This window comes from Teleopsis dalmanni, chromosome 2 (genome assembly GCF_002237135.1).
Source record: "Teleopsis dalmanni isolate 2A chromosome 2, ASM223713v2, whole genome shotgun sequence".
Taxonomy (NCBI): Eukaryota; Metazoa; Arthropoda; class Insecta; order Diptera; family Diopsidae; genus Teleopsis; species Teleopsis dalmanni.
Window position 1 is genome coordinate 86,301,156 of NC_051847.1, and position 10,262 is coordinate 86,311,417.

Sequence of the window (10,262 nt, forward strand, 5' to 3'; positions counted from 1 at the left end):
ATATGATTTAAAGCAACTAACCTGCACTGGTTACTCGACAGCTAATTCTCTGTTATTTAGAGTGTAAAGTTTTCTCATACAAGAGTACTACTAAGCCAGATTATATATATGGCTTCCAATTACCTACTGACTTCAGCTCATCAAACACTGATAACGTGCATAGAGGTCAGTCGAAAATATTAATCTCTCTGATATAACAGAAACAAAAAAATTTCGAAAGATATAAAAACGATATTAAATTATAAATACGATACATGAGAGGATATTAAAGTTTTCTATACTAGAAATTGTGTCTTACTCCTCCATACTATATACGTGACATTTTAAACCTCATTTTTATTGATCTATCCAGTCTTAAGCTTTGATATATGCAGTAACTATGTTAGTACTACCAATGTGATATACTACAGTTTGAAGTGAAATAAAGAAAAATACTTCGAATATTTTTTTAATCAATCCATTATCTCTAATAGTTTGGATTGAATTATTATTACTTGCACTTAGACCTGCTGATCTGTTATGTAGACATTTTACACATAAATAGTTGAAGACCATTTCGTAGCTTTAATAAATCCTGAAATACTCTTTAAGGATAGGTGTTCGAACTTATTAAAATCCTCCTGAAAGTGAGTCCCGAGCATTTTTAATGAAGATCATGCATGTATTGCTCAGTGATAGATCAGATATGCAATGTTTTCTGCGTCTTTGTCACAGCTGTGCCGAGAATAATAGAAGGAAACTTTTAATCTCTTAGTAGGATATCTTAACCAAAAGTGACACGTCTACCGATTTAACACTAAAAACTTTTACTTTCTAGTTTTGAAAAATTAATATTGGTTGAAATATTTCATCGAATAAAATATGTTTTGAAATAAAAGAACTTTAAGATCATAATAGACAGGTAGAATAATAGATCTCATAAAACTAAGGCTTTACTATAATGGAACTTGTAGGTTTTGTTGGAAAGAGAATGAGACTACGGTACATTATTGTTGGAAGTTTTGCCGGTACTGATACGTAGGTAAAAGCGATTACCTTATTTTGAGTGATGAATACAACAGGTTCACGACTCTATTTATTGAGGTAATTTAATTCAGAGACAATCACAGTAAGTGTCTACACTCATAAAGAGAAAAATTATTTGAAAATAGTGTATTTGCGAGTGACAAATATTCAAAGTAATTAATAATTAAAATAGAAATCAAATATTTTTGATGTTGTCTTTGTAAGGTAACTATACTTCAGCATAATACCGTAAATAACATATGGTTGAGTCGAGCATTTCTTATTCAAGTATATTCTTGAAATTTATATAAGTATAATACATATTTTAATTAACAAAGAATGTTAGTTCATTCAATATTTCGTAACGGAAATTTAAAATTTTGTAGGTTCTAGAGAATATGTTAAAACTGTACTGAATATATTAAAAATACTACTTTCTTCTGTCTATTTTCTATTCAAAGTATTGTTAAGTTTATATACTTGTAGCAAAAAACATTGTGATCAATAATTTTATGAAAGAAAAAAACATTTTATAAGATTTTAACCTAGGAATGTTTCTGTTAAAACAGTTTATATAGTATATATTTAATGTAATAACAGTGTACAATAAATTTTTAAAGATTATCCAGCTTGAGATGTTTAGAAGTAGACATTTTTAATGTGAAAACTCAGCACGAAAACTCATTTCATTTTAAGAAGATTAAACATGTTAAACTTCGACGTTTCATTTTGTTTACATTGTTGCAATCAGCTGTTGTGATTTGAAAAAGATTTAAAAAATAAATATTTTTGGCATTTTTTTGTACTATTTTTCCTTATATATGAACCTAGATTCCCTTCTGCTCAAAGCAAAACAAGTATTCAAAGCAACCCTGTGCATTTTATGATTAAATACGTTCTCAGACATGATGAATATTTTTGCACTACGAATTATATAAGAGTAAACATGTTCAACAAAACATGCAACCATTTAAGCGTCCTCCATGCACTTAAACCGATTTAACTATACTATAAAATTCAATTATGAATGAAACCCAGATTTGAATAAATTAAAAACCGCTGATGGAGAAATAAGCTCCCTTATGTTACATTTTTTTAAATATAAATGCAATTCCATTTTAACCTTTTTTAATGTTATTCCATCATATTATTAGGTAATGCTATTGCAGTGAAACTAAAACTTCACTTAGGTCAGCTAACACTTATTGTTGTCATATAAAACTTAATAGTCTTAGAACAATTTCTAGAGTAGGTGTTATAACTAACAAAGATTATTCTTTAAAAATATTCCTTGTATGCTAAATCTATGTTTAAAGGATATTAAACCATTTATAGAGGAGGTGTTCATTGTATGTTTAATATACGTTTAAAGGATATTAAACCATTTCTCGAGAAGGTCTTATAACTGACTAAAATCATTCGTGATAAAATATATTCAGTGTATGTTGATTCTAAGTTTAAATAATTTTAAAACATTTCTAAAGGAGGTCTCGTAACTGACTAACATTATTATTTACAAAATATGTTCCTTGTATGCTACATCAACATTTAAATGATTTCGTATCATTTCTAGAGGAGCACTCGTAACTGACTAAGGTCATCCTTAACACAATATATTCGTTGTATGTTTAATCTACGATTAAAGGATTTTAAACTATTTCTAGAGGAGGTCTCGTAACTAACTCAGATCATCATTGGCAGAAAATCTTCCTTGTATGTAATCTATGTTGCACATGCGCTGAATATTAAAAAATGAGATCTGGTGCACTTTCTTGATCTTTGTCACAAAGACCGAAGAAACATTTGATCTATTAATTTAGTTTATCTTACCCAATACCCAATAAAGATTTATCAGATTTTTTAAAATTTCCCTTAATAATTTTGTGTATTTCAAAAAAATTAACATTTATTAAAGTTAGACAAGTTTATTAATATAAGTTTAATGTTGATTTTGATATTGTTAACTAGTGCATCCTTAGCTTTATTGGAATCATCAAAGTTAACAATAAAATTGATTTTTATATATTTTTAAAGTGTGGAACTTCTTTCCATTTTGTTGGGTTCTAATAATAGATAGTGCAAGTGTTTCGAATAAAGTTATATTAATCTGAGTGGGGATTCTTTGATTCAATAAATTTAAAAAAAAACATTTGCAGATGTAAAGTCTGTTTTCAGATTTATATAAAAGATATAAAAATCTGAAACAGGTCTGACTGTTTGGAAGATAATCATAATCTTCATCACATTTGGTGATGAGTACATCTTTGTCATATAACTGTAGTAGTAAATTTTGAATTAAAACTATTATATAATTACAGAAAAACAAATATTATTATATAAGAGACAGAAAACTTTGAAAAATATTCCAAAAATTTCAAATAAGAGGACCAACCTCTACCTATAAATTACTTTATTTCTTGTAATTCGAGTAGATACTTATAAACTTAAGCACTTCATAACAAAGTTACGGTAATCGATTAAAACACGCTCAGAAGAGTCGTTCAAATAATCCAACTCATTAAACGAATGTCCTTTAAATTGTGTTGTTTGCACAATGTTTAATTCATGCCAACTCATAATATAAACGTTATTGTACAATTATTCATAAATTTTGTACGAAATGTCGTAAATAGAGCAGAACAGTTGGGTACCACGTACACCACAAACACATTTACAGCACCACTCACACTCTCGATTCACAGCTATAGACATACCAACACCCACACCCACACTCGTATTCACATTAACTCAAGCACTCTTAGTACACCTTCTTGTTTTTAATTTCATTTCCTTTTCAGCTTGGCGCATTCCTTCTTGTCCAAAAATATTGTATGTAGCCAAATTCTATGCATTTACAATTTTGTTTCTAGCAAGTCCCGTGTTGCGCTTATGAGTGCGGGTATGTGAGGAAGTGTGCATGAGGAAATGTGCGTATGCAAAACCTGTGCAAATATTTCACCACACATTTTTTGCTTTATAATGTCTTACAATAAACGTAACCATTTTGTGCTTCCTTTTTCTTTTTATTTATTACAAATTTACAGGTGCGTACATTCATCGTGTCAAAGTACGAACAAACGAACCAACAACAACAAAAAACAAAAGCTAAGAGCATAAGCAAATTAAATAAAGGGAAAAAATAACAACCAAGGAGCAACTAACTAAAAGAGAGCGACTACAAAAACAAAACAAAGTCTACGACTCGAAGACCGACTTTAGTCAAACAAACCACTTAAAAAGTAATGAATGTTGGTGTGGGTGTCTGAAAGGGGCGGCAGTGGTGGTGGTATGGTGGTAGAGTAGTGTTAGTGTATAAATATTGCCTTTTATTGCTTTATGTGTCACAGCGGGCAACGCGGCTGCGGCGGGCAAAAGTCATTTAATGTCTGTCCACCCAATTTTATAAAACACATACAAACATTAAAATAACACAAACATATAAATAAGCACATATAAAAGCAAAAAGCTTAAAATATTTTTTTTTGGTTTTATATATAAAAACAAATAACAAATAACAAAATATATTTCAATTAGGTTTAATATTTTCTTTCATAACAAAATTTTGGCACTACGTTTTTCATTCAGCAAATGACATAAAGTTTTCATTTGCATTTATTTACTCACTTTTCACGTTGTAGTAACGTTCACAATTTGCATAAATTTTTACATTTCTATTCCTTTGGATTTTAGAAAATTTTCTTAAATTTGTGAATTAATGTCACTCATAATAAAAACCCACACAAGAAATTATTAATTTTACTTTTGTAAATTGGTTATTAAATTGAATTACTTTTGTCTTCACTTCGGCCACGAAAATTCCGTTTTTTAGTATTAAGGGAAAATTTTTACTTATGTATATGTATGTGATTGAAATTTTTTGGTAGTATCCTGTAATGCGATAAAAATGCGACGCGATTTAGCGATTGTAGCGAACACTCTAATTGACGGGAGACTTCTGTTCGAATCGAATCGAAACTTATTGAACGCCAGCTTTGAGTTCCGTTTTTTCTTCCGAACCGCTGCAAGAGAGCGTAAGTTTTTATAAATATGCACATATATTTTAAATTTTGTATCTGGTTATGCATGCTAAAGTATCCGGTGTACACTCATTTCTCTCTGTTTATGACATTATCCTGAGAATTAAGACAACAAAAAACTTCCATTGCTAAAGCAGAAATGTTCAATTGTGCAGCACTTTCAGAAGAAATGTCAAACTTTGAAAATTTGAAAGCAACAACTTAAGATGGAAAAGTGTTGGAAAAGTTTCGATGCCAGTAAAAGTTTATGTAAATTATATTTATATTTTTAATTTTTTTTTTATATTTTTATAAAAAATATTAAAAATAAATCATTTCGTAACCTCTCTAAAAATATATTAAAAATATTGGTAAGAAATTTCTTATATTTATTTTAGATTTCCCTTTCCTTAAATTTCCTTAAATTAAATAAATTGTTTTTTATCTGAAACAATTGAATATAACTTTTGTAGTTGAAAAAATATAAATATACTACACTATATAGTGTATATATTCTATATAATTAAAATATTATAATATGTATTATTACTCACACAGAACACTGTTTTTAACCGTAAACAAAATATTTTTTCTAAGAAATTTTTGAAATTTATTTATTAATTCTTTAATTTATTGCGATGTCAAGGTGTAGTTATTTATTAGTTTTTTGTTAAACAATACATACCACCCATAAACACAAATTTTATAAGAAGGTTATATCAATTTTAATAATTTTTTCAGTGTTTGAACAATTCAAACAAAATTTTGAACAGTCCCTTGGAATTCATGAATCCTTGGTCTTCAATTCAGAAAATGAATAAAATTAATAGTATATATCGTGTAGTTCCTATACGTAAAATTATATATTTATAAATATTAAACGTACTGAAAAAAATATTAAATAGAAAATATTTGATTTGTAATATAGTTATGAGTTTCAAAGAAATAGAAAATGAAAGCTTTGACAATACCAAAACAACCACTATATTTTAATTTGTTGATTTTTAAATTGTTTTTGTATTTGCATATATAAAGTTGGATGTGTAATTTATTCCTGATGTGCTCATATAAGGCATTAATGAAACAATTTTTATAATTGAGGATCACTAACATATAAGACTTATCGCAGTTAGTTAGTAATTGCGACTTCGAATATGAGTTGCCTACACATGCAATTGAACTGCATATAAATATAACTAATATTTTGTTTAAGTTATTATAATTTTTAAAATACTACCACAAATTTTTTTGTTGTATCGGAAAAGTCAATCTGTATTATCTGTATTTCATTTTTTGTAAGTATATGTATTACAAAAAGATATATGCGAAGTACGTCAAAACTTGATAAAATCCTAGTCTAGCTAATATAACAAATAAAGATGGCTTAAATTTGATGAGAATGATATATAATTCTTTTCTAATAATTGCCTGAATATAAACATATAAATTTGCTACAAATTTAGCAGTAAATATGAAACATATTAATGATCCTTATATATTTGTAAGGTTTATTTTTATTAACATATTTGATATTTTTTTATTTTATTTAAATATAATTTTCATACATAAAATATTAATTTATTTATTTATAGTATTTATTTAATATGAAATAAATAAGGCTTTGGTAACCCTTAAAATAAAACATATTTTATAGTATTCAAGTAAACTGAGGGTGGTGAGTTAACTTTAAATTGCGCATGTTCAGAGTTTTTCTTCTCTTGGCTAGGAGTCAGCAGTGCAACACGATGTAAATTCTCTCATTCAACAGCCTTCACAAATCAAAACTTATATCAATACAATGTATTGCTTTGCAGAACAACGAAAGACCACAACATTGCAGCCAAAAATATAAATTACAAAGTATTCACTTACAAAGGCTCTCGAATAAAAATCATTACAAAGACTCATACACATAACCGCATTACAGTTATTGTCACCCACTGTCGAAAGCAATGGTCATCAGCCAGTTAAATTGATACTATGACTTTTTTGTGGTCAGAAGTCCTTCTGAAATGGCTGCATGGAAATCGTAGAATATGAACGTTCACACACACACACACACGCTAATACAAACCTTGAATTACGAGCGTAAACATCAATTCACGTAGTAATCGTAAAGACGATTGCAGTAGTAACAGCAGTAGCAGCAGCAGCAAGGCAGCTGATCAGATTACTGACAATAGCAACAAGGGGAAGAGGAAGTAGTGTACCATTAAATGAAAATGGTTTCAGGTTGTTGGTCAAATGAGTAGCAAGGAAGACAGCACATTATAATAGCCGTTAAACAAAGTAACGAGCAAACATACAAAGGATATTGAGTCAGACAGACGTATTCTAGACGAATATGAAGACGTTGCTTTTGTTTGGGGCAGGTGCATTCAAATCGTTTTTTATGTGACAATAAAATGTAATAGTAACGCTAAGGTCGGCCATAACAGGCCTATAAAATTTACATGTTCGCAGGAATTTAGGATATGATTAAGGATTTCATATTTATATCGTTTATGTGTTATATTTTATGATTTAGCACTTTAAATGTTGACCGATATTATTTTATAACAATGTCATCCTATTAAATTTTAATATTTTACAAAAATATGCAAATGTGGGTATCAGTAATTGAGAAGATAAGAAATTGATGTTTGTATAAATTACTGCTTTAAAGTATCCGGATTTATTAATTAAAATACAAAAAATTATCAATCAATTAAATTTATTTTGTCCCCTTTAAATTAGATTCCATCGAATGCATAAAACTATAGCAGCACTTTAACCAATTCTTCATTTTTTGTAGATTGATTGAAATACGGTCTTTAACTCTTTCAACTGATTTTCTTTTATGAACACAATTGAATCGAAACACCTTTTTCAAAGTAGTGGTGTCACCCGGGCCTAAGTCAAGTGAGGGACTTAAGCAATCGTGCTTTTTGATTTTTTCACCATAAAGCCTAGGACAATGACGGCTTCCCAAAATTCCAAAAAAATAATTCTAAAAAGAGCTGTTTTTACGCATAGGACTATAGGTGGTTCTCAAATATCGCTTGATAATATAAAGTAGCGTCGCAACATACTAAAAAAAAGAAATGTTTTTCAAAATTAATTATTAATTCCGAATACTTTTTATACAGAATGTAAATCAAGAAAATATATACAAAATTATATTGTTGCTTTTTTCAATTCTTATTATTTTAACGTAACATAACATAAGATCTAATATACATAAAAACTATTGAGTACTTTTTTCCGCATACTTTTTATGCAGAATAAAAATACATAAGAATTGAATTATTCCTTTTTCAATCTTAATTACAACTATGTAATATGTAATGTTAAATTTAATCTACATGAAAACTTATGTAAAATCTAACTTATTAAGAACTTATGTGAAATCCTTGAGCTAATCTCCATTACACCCTTTTCAAAATATTTCACCAGTAAAAGTCTGATTCTTTTCAAAGTTTTAACTATTAAACATATATACCTATATATAGGTTTTCTAACTTCAAGATTTGAGAAGATCACAACATCTGAAGATCTACTTTGTCAATATGAATGAATGATATGTTTAGAATGATGGAAGAATATAAAGTTGTGAATTTTTCACCAGAAAATATGTTCTATAACTAAAAATATAAAACGAATGCTGAAAGTATATATAACGAATTATATCACCTCAACTTTTGATATTACATTTATTTAAAATACCCAGGAATTTATTACTTATTAAATTTATTATTTATATTTATTTATAATTCAAAAACTCAGTAAATTTTTTTTGGTGTCTTATAAAATCATTAAACTTTTTTTTTTTTGTTTTTTTTTTAATTAAACTTTTTTTAAAAGTAGTATCTTCTGACCTCTCACTTCTACGCGAAATTATGGTACATAAGATTGTATTTCATAATGCAAAAAGTGCGATGGGAAAATGACTCCCCTATATTCAATTTTTTCATTACATAATGTAAACATAGATTTGTTCATTATTTATTCAAAAAAATCTTTTTTTTTTCGCTTATCAGTTTTTTATGAAAAGAAATTCTTTAAATATACTCCCCGTCTTACTTCTTAATCACGCCCAAACTGATTACTTCAATTTTTCTGATACCAAATGCTTTAATTTTGCTTATCGAAGAAACCATTGAGATAGAAAGAAGCCTCAATCAAAGATAAATGTTAAAAGTAAACTCAATTCTAAGTTCCCACTGAAATCACTATCTGTATCTTAATAATGTGACTTCAGATCTTCCATTCTTTAAATCTTGTAAGAATGTAAATAATGATATTCGGGCATAATATTTCACAGACCAAGTCAATATAAATTATGTCGAATTGATCCCTTATACTAACCCATTGACGGCATATATTTCATCTTTTTTCACCCTCCACCCTCTTGACTTGGTTTGACTTTGCTTCTAAAGGAGTGAAAATTCTGCTACATTTTTTGATGGTTTCTCATTTAGTCGATTCAGTTGATTAGTTACGAGTATATCGACTATAACGTTGGCAAAGCGTTCTTTGTGGACGAATTTGAGAAAGAAATTTTCACAGTTTGCGAACATTGTTCAGTCAAGTTTGTTGCATATGGGTTTGCTAAAAAAATTTATATCTAGAAATGCCAATAGACTTTTAGAGTAAGGCCACATTACACAAATTTCCATCTAGTAAAACCCTACTTATGAGTAAAAATTTGCAGAAGAATTTAGAGCATTCAAGTCCAATAAAAATAGAATAGGCAGAAAATTAAATAAATCCAAATATTACTAAAAAATTATCCCACTAATGGAGATAATATGTTATGTTATCTTTAATATACGCATTTCAAAATTTTCTTGTCAATTTAGTATCAAACCAAATATACAAACTCAAAATGTCATGTCGACAATTTAAAAAAATTTTCATTCATTTTTCATTCTCGTACATTAAGAAGAAATAAACACAAAACGATTTTCAATTTTACGTTCCCCACATGTCAACCATACTCATATGATTATAATTGAGTTCAACCTCGGCCAGTGGTTACTACTGCCATTGTGCAATAAAAAGAAAACATAACAAACATGGACACAAATGAGGCATTAATTTCCTGCTCCAGTTAAGGATTGACGAATGAACAAATATTAGTATTTCACTTGAATGTTAACATTTTGTAGCAGGATTATGTTAGGGCTTAAATTGAAGAGCTGCTTCCACATATGCGAGTGCAGTATTCAAGGAAGACATATACGAGTGTGTACAGCCGTA